Here is a 21,086-nt window from a genome sequence, read left to right as displayed (position 1 = left end):
CTCTTTATTTGATATTTTTCACCAAATTATCGGCAGGGAGCGCAATGCTTTTATTCAGCTAATCATTACAGATTATGTATGATTATTATTAATGATCAAGCATTGCTCATTACACAAATTCATTACACAAGTTAATTACAAATACAGACTAGTAATTAAAGCTGCCATTATTTGGCGTCTCCTAGGGTCCTAATGTCTCATTAATCATTACATTATTAAACACTCTTTAAATCTTATGCCTGCCATCTGAAGCCACTTCAAATCTAGATGCAGGATTTTATTCAGGCAGAACAGACAAAAACCCCAAAAACAAAACACCTTTTATGCATCTTGCTTCCTTTGGGATGTCAGCTGTACATTTGTTCCATACATGACTGACAGGACAAAAACAAATACATCTGGACTATACATGTATTGTACTGTAGAACTGCAAAGCCCATGTGAGCATCTCTGCTGGATAGAATATTATAGGCAGCGCTACTGTTATTTTATTCAGTGACTGCTGCACACAACCACAGAATTAATCATAGTAATCTTGGGTGTAATTGCAGTGCATGGTTCAGTGTTTGGATTAGAAAGAGAGAAAAAAAATCAATGTACATCAATCAGACGAGATAACAAAGCCAAAGCCAGGTTCAAGTTTTGTGAATGGCTTCATGAAGATGAAGTGAGACACTTAAATTGTCCAATCTTGTGTCCTTGCAGGTGTCTAAGTATACATGATCTTGTAGAGCATGGAGAAGAGTTTCAAGGGTTTCAATCCTAATGAAAGATTCTTGTTATTCCCAGCTCTTATCATGCTGTTCCATCAGAGCAATCTTTTTTTTTCTTATACTGGAATGCGTAAGGAAAAGGTTTGTAATCCAAATGCACATAAGTGGTAAAAGTGAAGCGCCAAAATAATCTTTCTTTCTAAAACATATATATATATATATATATACTACTGCATGCCAATAAGTAATCTGAAATTATAAACGCTTTGTTGAAAGAAAAATTACAATTGGATGAATAATAATAATAATAATAATAATAATAATTCCTGTATTCTAAGGCAGACTTTGCTAAAGGACTCCAGATAGAGTTATTTATCACACGGCATTAGGTGAGAACAACAGATTCACATAATTGTATAATACTACATATCTATTTGATTTGCTAAAACCAAACTTTCAACATAATTGGGTTCTTGTTCCTTAAACCATAACCGTTCACTTTGCATTTTTGCATAGAAGTTAAACTTATATCAAGGTAAACTTTTCAACTCATGAAACTTAAGTTGAACAGATGAAGTCTTTTATAATATACTTTATTTTATGTGGAAAAGTGTCTAACATTAATGAGCAAACAGTGCCAGAATCAGTATCTGTGGTTGCTGAAATTACTGGGTTGGACCATGTTTCTGTGATCGTACAGTACTGTACATAGCAAAAAGGGAGTTAAAACAGGGTGCAGAAAACAGTTTTAATGAAGTGTGGTTTTAACATTATAAAAAGAAAACAGGCAGTACAAACCACAACATGACAACTATGGCAAGGCTACAAGCTAGATGCAAATGCAAAAGATAAAATGAGCAAACAAATGAGGGGAGAAAAAAATTAGGAAGCAAAGATCACTAAAACACCAAAACACAGGCTATAAACAGACAAACTAATCAAACTAAACAAGGTACAGGTGAATCCAATTAACATCAAGCGACTGTCATGAGAGGTGCAAAGGAAACTGGGAGTTGAAGTCCAAGACTAATTGTCATCAATAACAACAACATAAACAACAAAATGTCCTACAAAACACAAAAGTGATGCAAAAAAAAAAGAAAAATGTTGACAGCATGGTTGCATTGTCACCATTTTTCGCTCAGTTAAATCTTTTGTGTTATAGTCAAAAGAAAAATAGCACAAAGGGGGCAGTCAGTTTAGTCCAGAACGGTCTAATTTAAAGTAATATTCTAACATCCAGTACCCGATGTGCCAGACATGCTGTAGACGCACGGTGTATATATATTATATAAAATGCAAGTCTATTTTCAAATATGATCATTTTGAAAATAGATCAGTAGAAAAGGACACAAATTTCTTTTCATTTAAGTTAAACTCCTACAATAAACACATCCTTTATAATATTGCTGTCAGACCTTAGCTCAGGACCTTAAGAACTTTGTCAAATTGTGCGGAAAATTTGTGCTGTATGAAATGTGAACTTCTGAAAAAACTACAATGCCTTGCATGAGTATTCAGACTTAAACTCATACATTCTTATATACACCTTATATATATATATACACACAGTATTAGGTAGCTAGTGAACAGTCAGTTCTTGAAGTTGATGAAGCAGAAAAAATGAGCGAGCCTAAGGAGCCAAGAGACTTTAAAAAGGGCCACATTGTGATTTGCTAAAAGCAGGTTAGGGTGCCAGGTGTCTTAGGGTGTTCCTGGTATGCTAGTGGTTAATAACTACCAAGTATAGTCCAAGGAAAAACAACCAATGAATTGGTGACAGAGTCGTGGGTATCCAAGGCTTATTTATTTGAATAAGAAGCAAAGGCTATGCTTTTTGGATCATTCCCACAGAAGTGCTACTTTAGCACAATTTCCTGAGAAAGTTCTTCCAGGCCTTGATAGAAAAGTGTCAGGACCCACAGCGCCCACAGCTTGCTGCCCATGCTGACCACTGCCCGCTGATGAAAGCTTGTACAATAGCATCTGAGTGTCATAAATGGACAACGGAGAAGTGGAAGAAGGTTGAATGGATCATGTTTTTATTTACATCATGTGGATGGCTGCATATGTGCTTCACTTACCTGGGAAAAAGATAGCTCCTGGATTCGATATTGGAAAAGGCATGCCAGCAAACACAGTGTGATGCTCTGGGCAATGTTCTGCTAAAAAACCCTGGATCCTACCATTCATGTGGATGTTACTTTGACACGCAGCAGCTACTGTATCAAACTTAGTTGCAGAAAAAGTATGTCTTTATGGCAGTAACCTCTCTTAGCAGGTTAATGCAGCCTGTTGGAATGCAAAATCATATAGGGATGGTTTGAAGAATGTGACCATGTGTTCAAGGTGTTGACTTGCCCTCTAAATTCACTTGGACAATGGAATGCTACACCTTGCAATTTACAGGACATAAAGGAGTTGCTGCTATCACCTTGGCGTCGAATACTAAAGTACACCTTCAGAGCTCATGCCTTGATGGTTCAAAAGATGTTTTGGTGACACAAGAGGAACCTACTCCTTAGCACGCAGGTGATTCTTCGTGATGGTTGGGTTATGGTTCGTCATTTGCATACTGTACATTCAAGTTCCTGATTTTGAGCTCATCAAGTCTAAATTATTGTTTGAGGTTTGTTAGAGGATTGAGAATCAGATCTCTTTGGATTTCCCTGCAGGGTTACATCTATTGTGCCCTCAACCCTGATCAGTTTTCCAGTGTCTGCTGATGAAAAACTGTGAGATTTTAAACTAACTGTTAATGTGGCTCATTTTGCATAATAGCTCATGTTGTGCGTTCTGTCACTTATGGACTGTTTAATGCCTCATATACTGACTGGCTGCTCATGTTTAAAATAGTCAGTCACAGCATCTGAGACTATCTCTTTCAAAACAGTTGCTGCTGTGCCAACATGGATGCCTTTTTCCCCCAAACATCTGCTGTTGTCTTTCTTTCCCTGTTATGCCTCATGGCCATGCTTGCCATATTGCGTCTTTTTTCCTTATTCTGCCACACAACCCTGTTGAGTCATTGCTGGCCTATTTTTAAAGTGTTCGTAGCTGTCTCATTTAACACAGTGACTTAAAAACAATATTTTGCTCTCAGGAAGCAGTAAATTCCCACTTTGGAGCAGGTTATTCATTGAACTATACCCCTTTAAGCAGCTAGGTAGGACATTCCTCTTATTCAACTGGCCTGCACTAAACCAGGCATGCTACTCAAAATACATGTGCCTAGTCTAATTATGTCTACTCTGGGAGTCTACGCTCAACCTGAAAATAAAACAGGATGAAGCAGCTCCTGTTTTTTAAACATGTACAGTATCACAGGTTCTGTGCTTGTATTAGGGTTTAAATTATACCATTTATATCATAGTTTTTGCTTTTTTTTTGTTTTATTACATTTTGTTTTCTGCTGGTTTTTCTTTCTTTTTTTTTCTTCAAAAATTTTTTTTTTCCTTATTTAAAGACAGCAAGCAGAATCCACTCACGCCAGATCTATTTGGAATAATGTATATAATCCATAATATATATTCCAGATAGATCTGGCGTGAGTTTATTCTGCGTGCTGTTTGTAGATAAAGAAACTATATTCTTAGAAAAAAAAAAAAAACACAAGAACAATGTTATATTTAGCATGTTCAATGTGTGGAGTGCAGGATGTTTAACCATTTTTCCTCCATCGTTAGTAATAACTTTATTTGTTATACTGTATGTGTATACTAGTTAGTTAAAGATGATTGTATCATTAGGGGAGCACATCCCGACTCCAGAGATGGTTAGAGAGTGTAAGAGAAGTGTTAGTTCTAAATGGGGAAAGTCTGGATGCCTTAATCCCCAAACTCCTACATTAGAGCCCTCACAGCAGAGCGAGTGGTTGATGATTCAGTGGTACTCTCACTCAGCCAAAGGTAACTTTAAGGCCTGCTCACCAGAGCACACCTCCTCTGCACTTCACATGTCCAACAGGTTAGCGCTACACAGTCAACCACCCGCTGAGAAACTTGAAAGAGCTTGTTATTTGATCATAGAGCAGCTGATCAATATCAGATTGTAAATGTAAATGATGACTTCTACATTTAGTGCAGTTTGGTATTCTACAAGGTTGTGTTTTAGGCCCACTGCTATTTTGTCTCCATATGCCTCCTCTTGATAACCTAGTTTGTAAGCATGATATAAGTTTCCACTGTTATACTGATGACACAGTTGTATGTCTCAGCAAAGCAAAATAAGCAACACTAGTTTACATTTACATTTAGGCATTTGGCAGATTCTCTTATCCAGAGCGACTTACAAAAAGTGCTTTAATGTTTACATCATTGGATACATACTTACACTGGGTTAAGTAGGTTAATAACTAAGTGCCACTAGTCCAACACAACTGGGAAGATTTTTTTTTCCGGGGGATAGTAGTCCAAGTACTGGAGAAACAGATGCGTCTTGAGTCGTCTTTTAAAGATAGTCAAAGTCTCTGCTGTACGGACATCTGGAGAAAGTTCATTCTTTCCACCACCTAGGTGCCAGAACAGAAAAGAGCCTGAATGAACGCCGCCCTCGATCCCTGAGAGATGGTGGGATGAGGCGAGCAGTGCTGAAGGATCGGAGGGAAGGTGGTGCAGTGCGTGGTGTAATTAGCGCAGAGAGGTAAGTGGGTACTGGGCCATTTTTAGCTTTGTAGGCAAGCATCAGTGTTTTGAATTTGACGCGGGCAGCTACAGGAAGCCAGTGCAGGGAGCGGAGGAGTGGGGTGGTGTGGGAGAACTTGGGATGGTTAAAAACAAGACAAGCTGCTGCATTCTGGATCAGTGGACGAATCGTGGACAGAGGCAGGCCTGCCAGGAGTGAGTTGCAGTAGTCCAGTCTTGAAATAACAAGGGACTGAACAAGCACCTGAGTAGCCTGTGAAGAAAGAAATGGGCGAATTCTTCTGATATTGTAAATAAGAAATCGACAAGAGCGAGTAAGGTTAGCGATGTGTGGGGAAAATGATAAATGATTGTCCACGGTTACCGCAAGATTGCGGGTGGTGGCTGAAGGAGTTATTTGGTTGTTGTCCAGGGATATCACAAGGTCTTGACCTGGGGATGAGTTAAGCAAGGTATTAAGGGCTTTAGACGCTGAATGCTTATTAAATTCCTTCTACTTAATTCTGCAGCCAGAGTTGCGGGTTCTGAACACAGTAACTCTGGATGGCCATTCTGTTTCATCTTTTGCAGTCATAACAGACACAGTTCTGCCCAAAATAGAACTAGGATAGCCTTATTTTATCTTAGGAATACTGCCAAGACTAGTTCATGCATTTAGAAACTAGTTCATACTTTTGTAACCTCTAGTTTGGACACCAGTAGTGCCCTAATGTTTGGATTTTTTACTAGGTGCATAAACAGTTAGTTAGTCCAGAATGCAGCAGCCCAAATCCTTTCTAGAGCTGGAATCTTATTATTCTTATCCTATCCACACTGCATTGGTTTTAAGTGAAATTACATACTGATTTTTAAAATACTACTTTTGGCCTATAAGCATTACATGGTCTTGTGTAACCTTGTGAACCTACAGTAAGTGAACTGCTAGTATTTTATGACCTCCATGTACCACACACACTTTAAACAAAAGATGCAAGCTGCTTGTTGGTATCTTGTTAGAAAACACCTTCACAGTTCTATTTTTTTATTTGTGTCCATTGTTAAAAATGCTTAAAAAGTAAAATTTAATTAAACTGAAAAAAAGGTTGCTTGTTTTGCTTATGCATGGGGGTGTGTGTTTGCGAGCATGCTTATGTGTCCTCTAACAGACCGACACCCAGTACAGTGGAGGGTAACCACTCTCAGTCCCCGAGTCCACTGGGATAGGTTCTGTGTGTCCAATGCTCCTGCCCAGAATAAGCGTTCTAGAAAATGAATTAGAGTAAATAAAGCTAGTTATTTGAACTTGTTCCCTTATATAATATCAGGATCTAAAACCGTGGTTTCTTCTTTTGAAATAAAGCCAAGGTTCTACTTTTTGAGATACTTACCTGATGGCAAGGACATTTTGTGACAATACAGCCAGACAATACGCACGTCTCACCAATGTCGGCCTCAGTGGCATATAAACTTCTTTTTTATAACATTTAACAAGCATCGGCAGATATCTTCTAATGTGTGGTGCTCTATTTTTCCAACTCACCAATTGTCTCAGGTAGGTCAGCTTTGGGGCGACCACTAGTTTCTGCAACTAGGGGTCCACTCAATCAGGACAAGAGTTTAATGTCATAAATAGCATGAGTCATGGGAGTTGTTTATATTTAACATCTGTTAAACAGCCAAGGCAATAGCGGGTCAGGTCTGTGTTGCTAAATCAGAAGGTGGGGTTTGAGCCCCACTACTGATGTGTTGCCATTGTTGACCTTTTTATTGTTACTGTTTCTGTGTTCCTGCTTGTGCTGTTGTTCTTTTTTTATGGCATTTATTTTATCATTAAAGTTACTTGTCTGAACTAAATAGAGGTCGTAGTTAACAAAGCCTATCTGCAAAACGGCCCGGCACTACAGCTTTGATTAATCGTCCAAACATTGTCTGGTAGACATTTTCAATTACATGCAGATATGTTGGTGACATTGCTAATTAGCAAACGCTCCCCATGTTACATCTTGCTGATGCAACTTTACATATTCGGTGGACATCGACCAGACGAATGTGTGCTGTTAGGGTAAACTTCTTCTGAATGCTGTTTCTTGGATTAATGTCTGCCATGAACCTCGTTTTTGTAAAAATATTTATTCATTTATTAAGTCATTTGTCTTCTATACTGGTTATCCTGTGTAGGGTTGCAGGGGAGTGAAGATTGGGCACGAGGTGAGGTATACCCTGGACAGAGTACCAATCCTCACAGGTTGCACGCACACACACACACACACACACATCGGACAATTTGAAAACACCAATTAACCTACTTTGCATGACTTTGGGCGGGGACAAACCAAAGTACAGGGGAACCTTGGATCATGAACGCCTCGGAGTATAAACAAATCGGTTTATGACCAAAAAAAATTCACCTAAAATGAGTATCTGTTCATGAACTTCTACTTGAAACATGACCAGAAACCAGCATCCCAAGTTCCCATTATCAGCTGAACAAAGTCATGAGTGCGTCACCCAGCATCAGTTTTTCTCAGTCCCCGGTAGTGAATCGCACACATGATAAAAGATTTTGTGCAAAGTGGAGTGACATCCAAGCCTTTGCCGAGAAATATCATCCGAAAAAAAAACTTTTGTGAATAGAGTGCTACACCATATAAACTATAATGCTGTGACTTTTTGCAGTGTACAGCGCAGAAAAAACAAATCTCTCTAAGTAGATTTAGATTAGAGGCCAAGAAACCCCCTGAAGGAGAATTACCCATCAAAATTTCATCTCAATACTTTTTTATTTACCCTTTGTTGGCAATGTCATAGGTCAAACATTTTCTGTAAGTCTTCACAAGGTTTTCACACACTATTGTTGCCTGGGCGGTGTGTTTGAGATTATTGTCATTCTGAAAGACCCAATGACGTTTCATCCTTAATGACCTTGCTGATGGAAGAGGGTTTTCACTCAAAATCTCACGTTACATGGCGCCATTTATTCTTTTATTTACACGGATCAGTTGTCCTGGTCCCTTTTCAGAAAAACAGCCCCAAAGCATTATGTTTCCACCCCCATGCTTTACAGTAGTGTAGGTATGGTGTTCTTTTGGATGCAACTCGGAATTTTTTCTTTTCCAACGACGCAGTTCTATTTTTTGGTTTTATCTGACCATATGACATCCTCCCAATCCTCTTCTGGATAATCCAAATGCTCTCTAGCAAACTTTAGATGGGCCTGGGCATGTACTGGCTTAAGCAGGAGGACACGTCTGGTACTGCAGGATTTGAGTCCCTGGCGACGCAGTGTGTTACTGATGGTAGCCTTTGTTACTTTGGTCCCAGCTCTCTGCAGGTCATTCACTTGGTCCCCCCGTGTGGTTCTGGGATTTTTGCTCACAGTTCTTGTGATCATTTAGACCCCATGGGGTGAGATCTTGTGTGGAGCCCCAGATCGAGGGAGATTATCAGTGGTCTTGTATGTCTTCCATTTTCTAATAATTGATACCACAGTTGATTTCTTGCAGACTGGATGCAGATTCAGTCTTCCCAGCCTGGTGCAGGTCTAAAATTTTGTTTCTTTGACAGCTGTTTGGTCTTGGCCATAGTGGAGTTTGGAGTGTGACTGTTTGAGGTTGTGAAGAGGTGTCTTTTATACTAATTACAGATGCCATTAACACTGTACAGGTAATGAGTGGAGGACAGAGGAGCCTCTTGAAGAAATTACAGGTCTGTGAGAGCCAAAAATCTTGCTTGTTTGTAGGTGACCAAATACTTATGTTCCACCAGAATTTGTAAAATAAATTCTTTAAAAATCCTACAATGTGATTTTCTGGATTTTTTGTCTTATTTTGTTTCTCATAGTTGAGGTATGCCAATAATGAAGTGGGAGAACTTGCACAATTTGTGGTTGACTAAATCCTTTTTTGCTCCACTGTACACCTGATTGCTTCAAAATACCAAACCCTAAAAAGTTCTGTTTTTACAGAGGATACCTTACAGATAGCTTATAATTAGCTAATCTTGTATATCTCATTAGCAACGCCTGGCTTTTGAGTGTGGTAGTAGCAATGTCCCCGGAGAGATAAAAGAGAACCCATCCTTTACTGGATGGTGTGTCATTACTTTTCCGTAATTGTATGTCTGACAGGATCTCAAGTATGAGTCATTTTTTATTCATTAGAGGTTGAATTTTCTTTTCTTCTTTTTTATGCCAGTAGTATTCAAATGAAAACAGTATCTGAATTATGAATGAGACTTGGGCACAAAATGTTTTCATTAAGAGCAATGTTTAGGCTGTGCAAGTGAAATCCATAGCCATATTTAGAGTATCCATGTGGTACTATCCACAGCAATCTCATGGCAATCTTTAAGCTATGCTATGTTGTGGCATTTCCAGAAGCAGTAAGTGATCGTCAGGTGACAGAAGCTTTTGAGTTAAAGTAAAGCATCATAGTGAAACAGGCAAGACTGGAGGCCAGAGGGTGGCAGGGTCACCAGCAACTCATCAGTCAGTAGGAGTAACATAGAGAGAGAGAGAGAATGTAATATATATTTCCGTAGATTTCATATGACTTACATAATCTAAAATTGTTTTCCTTTAGTTTATATAAAAGCAGACATTTCGCTTTCTATAAGTATATATTCTTCATGTCTGTGAGGCGAGTATACACGGAGTTTCAGGTCATTTTCTGACGCACTCAAGTTCATTGAAACGAATAAAGAAAAGCGCACCCTATTTGCTTTTATATTTTACAAAATTATAACGTTTGGTCGTCATTGTGAGTGCACTTAAAGTCTATGCAGTTTATATAGTTTTATTATATAGTTTTTGCATATTAATCTGACAACAAATTTTTCGGATGCACACCCAAAGTTTTCTGGCTACGCGAGTATTACACATGATAAAATATAAAGGCTCACTGTGTTAAAGTTTACTTTGCTTAAATTTGATCCTGATAAAATTTAATTAAATTTAAATTTAATTATTAATTAGTCATTTTAGTACAGCGGAACCTTGGACTACGAGCATAATTCGTTCCAGAAGCTGGCTGATTTTCTAAAACACTCCATAAACCAAATAGAATTTTCCCATAAGAAATAATAGAAACTCAAATGATTCATTCCTCAGCCCTAAAAAAATAAATACATAAAATAATTAACACAAAATATAAAGTAAAAATAAAACAAATTAACCTGCACTTTAAACAAAAAGTAAATAATTCCTGACACTGGTTGTTTATGCCCTGAGACTACAGTATCTACTGTAACTCATTGCAAATCAATGGACGTAACATTTTTGCCTCACCAAAACCTATTGCACCAATTTACTACTGCAGATGTATTTAATTTTGTAATGTCTGGCTACTGCAAACTATCTTTGCTATTATAAATAGCTAACTGTTAAATTAAAAAGTCAATTAAGGTGGTTCAGGCATCTAGTAAGGACGTCACCAGGATGCCTCCCTAGCGAGGTGTTCTTGGCATGGATGGACTGTGCAATTAAACTAATATTAAATAACATAAAATATGTTTTATATGTTTTTATTTATATTCGTAAGCACTCATTAGATGTACAGATCACTAGGCCATTCCAAACATTTATTATTCCTTACATTTTATTTTTTATGCTCAGAGGTACAACATACAGCTGAGCTTTAACTGTGTATGCTGCTTGAGTACAAAATGGTATGTACATTGATTTGGCAATGAGTTAGATACTGTAGTCTCAGGGCATAAACAACCAGTGTTACCTGTAGTTCCATTGTGCTGTGACTCTTGTCAGCCTCATAATTCTCTGCTCCACAGCCAGTAAGACGCAGGCAAGAATAATGTATTAGGTGTGTTGATGGGTTCAGTGTGGCCCGTTAGTTTACTGATTGCTGTCAAAAGCATGGCTAGCCTGCCTTCGAGCTGAAGGTGACTGATTTCAGCACTCACATTCTTCACAATAATAGTGCTCTCACTTGCCAGAGCCAAAAGAAACATAAAGGCTGACATATGCAATTTCAGCATTTTGGTGTCTTCATATATCTTACATAGTGGTGGGTCTTTTTTAAAATTTATTTTTGTCTTTGGGACACCAGAAACTTTGCATTTTTTAAGTCACAATTTAATATTTAATGACATTCGTTCTTCAGGATATCAGATCAAAATAAGTAACTAACATGACATGTTTTTAGCATAAAACAGAAATCCATATCTTGTAAAACATTTTATTATACATGCAATTGAGTAGCAAAGTTGCTGTTTGGATTATATGAAATGTCAGGATGACACAAAAAAAAAATTATGTTTGAATTGTACTGAGTATTAATCAACAGCCCAGGGCATTTAAGTCAAACTAAGTTTTTTTGATTGTGCAGAACACAGTTATTGGAAGAAAAACTGCCTTTAATTATCTGTAGACAGAAGCGTCTTGTTTGCAAGTTGGCGACAAGTTATTCATTGATTTTCAAGGATGAATCGTGATTCACTAGGTGAATATTCACGGGAACAACTGCAGTGGGCTCTGAGTCACCTCGGCTGGGATCCTCATTCGCGGAGGTACGGCCTTCTTTAAAAGGTTTGCTGCGTTCTTATTTTTTACTGCAACTAAGAGCCTCATGACTGTACTGTGCTTGAAGTCTTCTGTAAATGTCAAGGTTTTACACCTTCATTCATGAGGAATTTCATCACTTGAACACCCCTTGTACAGAAACAGTACTAAAGAATTCTGTAATAAAACATTACATTTTAGGTTATCATTTTGCACTTGGCATACAGAAAAAAAAACTGAAATGTTACTTAGTAAAACACACCTAGTTCCATATTTACAATTCGTTAATTAATTCTGGGACTTAGATATTCTAAAAGATATTCTATTATGAAAATTAACGTTTGATCATTTTTTTATAGACACACGTATCTCTACAGTGTGTGTACAAGCTAAAAACCCACATAACCACATTTTCTTCTTTAAAGTTGAATATGTTTTCTTCAGAAATATGTCATGAAAAATGCTAAAAAAAAGTCCTTCCTTTGACTTGTGCCTGAGCTCTGCCCAGGAGTCACCATTTTATTTACCTACAACAGACTAGTGTTGAACAAGAGCTTTAGAGAGATCCTGCATGGCAAAGCCAAACGCATGCTGTGTTGTTGGCTGAAACCCACCTCCCTTTAGCTCACATCATCTGCCAAGGTGAAAACAACAGTGGGTATTGTTTTATTTACAGTACAGTACAGTGAAAACATTGCCAGGGAGCTTCAAAAGTTGTACACGTGTTAAACATTTTATATGATGTTAAGTCTGTGACTCAACTTCACCCTAAAGTTGTTGTAGGTGTTGCTATAGTTCAAGTTATGAAAGGTTAGCATGTTTATGTTTGTTGAAGCTATAAGTTCCCTGTACTGTAGCTTGTAACAACCAATGCAGTATAGATTTTTGGGTAATGATTTTGAGAAACTGTATAAACATGTTTAAAGCTATTTTTATTGGGTTTTAGTAGCAACAGATTCATTTAGGTTGGGTATGAATGTGTTACCTTGCAACAGTATCCTCAATTTGAACCTGTTTAATGATTTATAGAATTTAAAACATGAATGATATGATGGTAAATCCCTGGTTTGTACTTTTTAAGAGCTTTCTTTAGCATTTAGCTACATTTTTAATATTTATATTGTTAAACAATGAGGAGGTCATCTGGAATAAAAAACTACATAGATACAGGAAACAACGTACACACACACACACTAACACACACACTAAAAATCTTTCTCATGTTTAACAACAGGTTTGAGGTACAAGATTTTGGGGAAAATGTGACCAAAATATGATGCAACATAAAAGATACTATAAAAAAAAAAAAGGAAACTATTTTTCACTATTTTTTTTGGACAGTTTCTAAAATAGTACTTGAGCACCAGCATGTCTTTCGAAGAAGTTATCTGGGAATACTTCCTAAATAGTCATCTTTTAGTTTTTGTTTTGTAAAAAAAAAATTATTTTGTAAAATACCTTTTACTTGTGCACATAAGTTATACATAAGTCACATAAATCAAAATATACTAACATATACTCCACATACATTAAATTGAAGCAATTAAATTGTAATGTGTGCACTAGATGTAGAATTATTTTTTTCATGCTTTAATAAAGAAGAATTTCTGTTATATTGTACTTTCAGCTGCATAACACACATGGTGTTATATCATCTCTATCTGTTATCACCCAAATGAGGATGGGTTCCCTGTTGAGTCTGGTTCCTCTTAAGGTTTCTTACTTTTGCCATCTCAGGGAGTTTTTCCTTGCCACTGTCGCCGTAACCCTTGGCTTACTCATGAGAGAAATTTCATTCATTCATCTTATTATCATCTAGACACATTTTTCTCACACATACACAATTTATTATTATTATTTATTATTATTATTATTATTATTTATTATTATTATTATTATTATTATTATTATTATTATTAATTTATTTATTTATTTATTCAATTTTTTTGTGAAGCTGTTTTGAGAAAATGACCATTGTTAAAAGCGCTACATAAATAAAATTGAATTGAATTGAATTGAATAATACAAATTATTTTGATTTTATTAGTCTAACAGTACTGTGGGTGGTATGATGGTGTAGCAGACGTTGTTGCCTCACAGCTATAGATTTTGTCCTGAGATTGGAGTATTGTCTGTGTGAAGTTTTGCTTGTTCTTCTGGTGTCTATGTACATTTCCTTTTTCCTTCTGACCTCATAAAGGGTTTTAAAAAATGTCGGCCTGATTATTGTGCCCTCTGTGTTGATATAGTGCAGGCCTTGCTTGCACGATTGTAGTTGGTCCAGAATGCTGCTGCACATTTTCAACAGGAACATGTAACCCCTGTCTCGGCGTCCTTACACTGGCTCCCTGTGCAGTACAGGGTCAAGTCTAAAGTCCTGCTAATTGCCTACCAAGCCCCGAATAATCTAGCACCACCATATATTTCTGACCCTTTAAAGCCATATACTGTAGTACAGCATGGTCCTTCAGGTCTGGTGATCAGCTTTTACTTACAGTTCTGAAATCTAGGTTGAGCGTAAGATATCAGGCCTTTTCAGTAGCAACTCCTAAAGCCTCTGTTCATCAGGCCTGTAATTTTCCAATTTTTAAATCTCACCTTGAGATTTTTTTTTTATACTCTTTAGCATTTAATACTGTGTGACGAGGTATTCTTCTACCTGTTTTTATGCATTATTTATTTATTGTTTTAATGTTTTAGTTGCTTGTTCAATAAAGGAGGACATTTTATGCTTGTTTTATTTCATTTAAATTTGGATTTTATTTCATTTTTATTTTCTTTTATTGTATATTTTTATAGTCTGTTTCTATGTCTGCAGCTATTTTAGGATTGTACAGTGAAATTTGTTGCGGTAAATGTGCTTTAAAAATAAAGTTGACCATTGTAATAGACTGACTGTCGATGTTAAATGAACCCTAGATATAAAAAAAAATTATTCTGCTATAAACAAGGGCTGTACTAAAAAAGTCATGCAAAAATAACATCAACTAACAGGTCAATCAAACTGCAGATAGTAACTCTTCATCTATATTTACATTTAGGCATTTGTCAGGAGAGACTTACATTTTTACCTCATAATACATCTTAGCAGTGGAGGGTTTAGGGCCTTGCTCAAGCGCCCAACAGGAACAACTTGGTGGTTGTGGGATTTGAACCTGGAACCTTCCGAACTGAAGACCAATAGGCACACAAATAGATGAAGTTTAAAAAAAAGGGGAAACCAGCACTGAAAACACTGTAGGAGGTCATTAGGGTTTTTTTTTAAATTAGTTTCAAGCTTTGGGTTCAATTATAGCTCAAGTGCATCACTTGTGTTTAAGACTATGTTGAGTAGTACCTTTGTATTGAGAAAGAGTGACTCTACCAACATGAACAATTTAACCAATCTTTGTCAGTTAATATGAAAGATACTGTATGGCTATTTTGCATGTCTTGTGGTATAATATGGTATATGGTTAATATGATTTCTGTATTATATATATACACTGAACAAAAATATAACGCAACACTTTTGTTTTTGCTCCCATTTTTTATGAGATGAACTCAAAGATCTGAAACATTTTCTACATACACAAAATAACCATATCTTTCAAATATTGTTCACAAATCAGTCTAAATGTGTGATAGTGAGCACTTCTGCTTTGCTGAGATAATCCATCCCACCTCACAGGTGTGCCACATCAAGATGCTGATCTGACATCATGAGTAGTGCACAGGTGTACCTTATACTGCCCACAATAAAAGGCCACCCTGGAATGTGCAGTTTTGTCTCACAGCAAAATGCCACAGATACCACAAGCATTGAGGGAGCGTGCAATTGGCATGCTGACAGCAGGAATGTCAACCAGATCTGTTGCTTGTGCAATGAATGTTCATTTCTCCACCATAAGCCGTCTCCAAAGGTGTTTTAGAGGATTTGGCAGTACATCCAACCAGCCTCACAACCGCAGACCACGTGTAACCACACCAGCCCAGGACCTCCACATCCAGCAGGTTCACATCCAAGATCGTCTGAGACCAGCCACTCAGACAGCTGCTGAAACAATCGGAGTGCATAACCAAACAATTTCTACACAAACTGTCAGAAACCGTCTCAGGGAAGCTTATCTGCATGCTCGTCGTCTTCATTGGGGTCTCGACTTGACTCCAGTTCTTCATCGTAACGGATTTTGACAGATTTGTGAACAATATTTGAGAGATGTGGTTATTTTGTTTATATAGAAAACATTTCAGATCTTTAAGTTCATCTAATTAAAAATGGGAGCAAAAACAAAAGTGTTGTGTTTATATTTTTGTTCAGTATATATATATATATATATATATGTATATATAAAGAGGAAAGCTCTTAATTTATATATATATATGTATATATATATATATATATAAAATGTACCGAACCTGGATAGAAAATTTTCTGAAATAATGATAATGATAAATATTTTGTCGTACAGTATAACATGTTTAAATAGAAACCTATGGCATAAATTCTTTCAGAGAACAGAACAAAGCAGCAGAAACAGAATCACATTTTTACAATTCACTTTTAGTTGTTGTTCATTTGACATGCTGTTAAGTATGTCTTTTTTTTTGCTTGAGACTGAGAAAAATACTTAACTATCTTGACAAACCTAAGAGTGAACTTAGATGTCCAAGAGAGCCAAGACAATTTCAAATTCGAGTGAGGAAGGCAGAACTCTTCTGTAAGCCAGAGATGTGTTCGGTACATTACAGTATATTGTTGTGAGAAAAGCATCAGTACACTTTATGGTCCTTGCTTTATGTGGGGATCACTTTTAAAATAAATGGTAATAGACTTGTGTCCTGGCTGTGATTGTGATTAATAGATAAAAATAAGTCAGCTGTGGCCATAAGAAATGAATATTATTTTATTGTGACTGCAAATAAGTAAGTAAATAAATAAAATTCCAAAGGTCATAAAAAAGTTACTGCTGCCCTCAAAGTCTCATTCCAAAAGGCATGCACTTGACATCTGACAAGCAACAAAACTTTTCATAAACAACTCCCATCTGATAGAAAATGCCTAGGGCAATATTCTCTGTTATGTCTGTGCTAAAAAAAATCAGAAATGTCTTTAATGTGGAGGAGGAGACAGCGAGATCCAAATTTTCCCAAAGTGCTACTGTCTGGATATGCAGGTCTGCCAAACAACAAAGTTAAATGCAAAAGTGATTAAAATATATGCACGTTTATAATAGACAAACAGACAGACACTTTATTGCCACTGTTCATGGTACAACAAAGTGCATAAAAATAGTATCAAAGAAGTAAAGAATAAAGAGTACAAGTTTTAAATAATGTGATCAGACAGTGGGGAAAAAAAGTATTTAGTCAGCCACCAATTGTGCAAGTTCTCCCACTTAAAAAGATCAGAGAGGCCTGTAATTTTTATCATAGGTATACCTCAACTATAAAAGACAAAATAAGGAAATAATTTCAGAAAATCACATTGTAGGATTTATTAAGAATTAATTTGCAAATTATGGTGGAAAATAAGTATTTAGTCAATAACAAAATTTCGTTCCAATACTTTGTTATATACACTTTGTTGGCAATGGCAGAGGTCAAATGTTTTCTGTAAGTCTTCACAAGGTTTTCACACACTGTTGCTGGTATTTTGGCCCATTCCTCCATGCAGATCTCCTCTAGAGCAGTGATGTTTTGGGGCTGTCGCTGGGCAACACAGACTTTCAACTCCCTCTAAAGATTTTCTATGGGGTTGAGATCTGGAGACTGGCTAGGCCACTCCAGAACCCTGAAGTGCTTCTTACTGTAGGATACAAATTTATAAAATATTAAATCTAGGTTCCAATGTAATAGGAAAGTATATAAACTGAAAGTTATGTACATTGGGTTCTATATTTTGAGGTAAAGATGATAACATTTTAAGAAGATCAAGTTTGGTAGCACAGGTGTCTGAGACATTAACCTTTTATCTTTATGTACTTACAGTACAGTCCCTGGCGGCGCAGTTTGTTACTGATGGTAGCCTTAATTACTTTGGTCCCAGCTCTCTCCAGGTCATTCACTTGGTCCCCCCGTGTGGTTCTGGGATTTTTGCTCACATTTCTTGTGATCATTTTGACTTCACGGGGTCAAAAATCATTTATTTTATAATTGCTCCCACACTCAAAAAAATAACTTGTTGAATGAACGTAATTAAATTATGGAAAGAATTTCCACCTGATTTAATGGCTTTCTTTTAGCATTAAGAAATTTTGTTGGCCCAACTTAATGTTCTTAGGTTCAGTCAAATTCATTTTATTAGGTTCATTTAACTTATTTACTACAGCTGCATCCAACATAATTTAATACTTTTAACATAAATGAATAGCGTTGGTACAACACATTTTTCAGTTGTAAATTAAGTTGATCTAACTCAAGTAAATTTAAATTTCAAGCCCTGGTCAACAGAATTCTGTGAAGGAAGGAAGCATAAGACAAACGGGATAAAACGGAGATTTTTATTTTACACCAGCAGCAACTTACAAATGAAGTCTCAATTTGAAAAGATGTACAAAACATAAAACACCACAAATAAGTATCAATCAAAGAAAAAAATTTAACACCAACAGAAAGTTTTGTACATTATAACTGTACGTTATGACTTTTAAATATGACCGTTAGAGGCGGTTGGTCTCCTGAAGTCAGATGCAGACGGCCACTTTCACATACAAACTCTTGTGAAAAAATACAGAGATAGATTCAATTAAAACTCATGATACTTAATTTATCAAATGAATAATATTTATACTTTGTTCCTCTCGCTTCACAACTCATAAGAACAGACCGAAACCAGAACCGAACCGCAGATTAAGCACGCGCATATAACCGTCGGTATTTTAAGTGTGATTAAAAATAGAAGAAATTGCTTAAACCAAAATAACGTGACTAAACATCGCTAAACAGCAGGTGACATTTATGTTCAGTATTTGGTTTCTATTTAGAAAGACGGGAATTAATTCCTGCTTACCTTTTCCACACGCCCGCCAAACATTTGTCTTTTCAACACGCTGTGTTCTCTTCTCGCGATATTTCCGGTTTTGCTATTTCCGGTTTTCATAGCGACAAGATCTCTTTGGTTTATCTCAACATGATTAAATCTAATACATGTTAAGTTGTTGAATTTCATGTAAATACAACATAATTTATTCATGTTCATCTTGGAAATATGAAATTATTATGTACAAAACACATATTACATTTTAGTACATGTAACAGGTAGCTATGTTCATTTTTTTGAGTGCATAGTTGATTTCTTCACACCAAGCTGCTAATCTATTGCAGATTCAGTCTTCCCAGCCTGGTGCGGGTCTACAATTTTGTTTCTGGTGTTCTTTGACAGCTCTTTGGTCTTGGCCATCGTGGAGTTTGGAGTGTGACTGTTTGAGGTTGTGGACAGATGCCTTTTTTACTCATAACGAGTTCAAACAGATGCCATTAATACAGGTAACGAGTGGAGGACAGAGGAGCCTCTTTAAGAAGAAGTAACAGGTCTGTGAGAGCCAGAAATCTTGCGTGTTTGTAGGTGACCAAATACTTATTTTACAGATAAATTTGCCAATAAATTCTTTAAAAATCCTACAAGGTGATTTTCTGGATTTTTTTCTTATCATGTCTCTCATAGTTGAGGTATACCTATGATGAAAATTACTGGCCTCTCTCATCTTTTTAAGTGGGAGAACTTGCACTTTTGGTGGCTGACTAAATACTTTTATGCCCCACTGGATATTCTTTCTTATGTTCTTCTTTACTACTTGTACTGTGTAAAGGGTCTCGGGGGTCCTGCAGCCTATCCCAGGAGACTTGGGGCACAAGCAGGGTACACCCTGGACGGGGTGCCATTACAGGGCACAGACATAACAACACATATGCACAAAGGGCAATTTGGGAACGTCAATTAGCCAAGCGGTCTGTGGGAGAAAACTGGAGGACACCCACCAGGCATGGGGAGAACTCACACACCTGAGGCCGGTTTTGAACTCTCAACCCTGGCCACAGCACTAACCACTATGCCACCGCACCACCATATCAGATATTCTTATTCAATTAAAAGATTGGATATTGCACTTAACAATATTGCACTAGATTATATATATATATACAGTTACTGGCAATGTCATCGGGTATACCTGTCCAACTGCCCACACACACATTAAACAGTCAATCAAATGGCAGACAAGATGATTAAGTTCACACTGAGTTTAGAATAAGAAAGGAAGATGATTTAAGTGACTTTGAACGTGGCATGGTTGTTGGTGTCAGAGGGGTTGGTCTGTGTATTTCCCCAAACTGCTGCTCTCCTGGGAATTTAACACACAACCATCTCTAAGGTTTACAGAAAATTGCCTAAAAAAGAGAAATTCTACAGTGAGCAGCAGTACCCTGGAAAGAACGCCTCATTGATGCCAGTGGTCAAAGGAGAACATTAGTGACCATGTTTGTATTTGTTTCCATATGGGTCTGAGGTAGAAACTGTTTATAGGTTTGTATGTGATGTGATGGGCCTAAAGTATCTGTCAGAGGGCTGGAGGTCAAACGGAGAGTGTGCATGGTGGGTTTGGATTGTCAGTATGGTGTTTTCTCTGTTGTGGTGGTGAGAGCTGAACAACTCTTCCAGAGAGAGTAGTGAGCAGCCATTGATTTTTTTGGAAGGGGTTGATGACCCTCTGAATGCCTTTCCTGTCTGCTGCTGAGCAAATGTAGTTGGACAACACAAGTGTATCGTGTAAGTTATTTCCTTGAGAATCCTCAGAAAGTAAAGTTTGCTGTGCCTTTATAGCCAACACTGTTATGTTCATGGTGTGTGCCCAAGAACCTAAAAGTAGGTACATGTTTTATACAGTCTTCATTGATTTATATTGGATCGGGCCTGCATGACACTCCACAAAGTATATGATCAGTTGCTATTGTTTTTTACAGTGGCTGAGAAGCGCAAAACAAAATCAATAACAAAACCAAAAACAAAATAACAAAACTAAAAACAATATAACAAATTTAAAAAACAAAATAACAAAACCAAAAACAAAATAACAAATTTACAAACAAATTAACAAAACTGAAAAAACAAAACCAAAAACAAAACAAAATTCAAAAACAAAATAAAACCAAAGAATAAAAAAAAAAAATCAAAAACAAAAATTTAAAAAACAAAATAACAAAACTGAAAACAAACTAAAAAAACTGAAAACATAACGACAGTTTAGACAAACCAGAAAT

This window comes from Clarias gariepinus, chromosome 14 (genome assembly GCF_024256425.1).
Source record: "Clarias gariepinus isolate MV-2021 ecotype Netherlands chromosome 14, CGAR_prim_01v2, whole genome shotgun sequence".
Classification (NCBI taxonomy): domain Eukaryota; kingdom Metazoa; phylum Chordata; class Actinopteri; order Siluriformes; family Clariidae; genus Clarias; species Clarias gariepinus.
The sequence above is the reverse complement of the archived record's forward strand: the minus strand, read 5'-3'. Positions refer to the sequence as shown.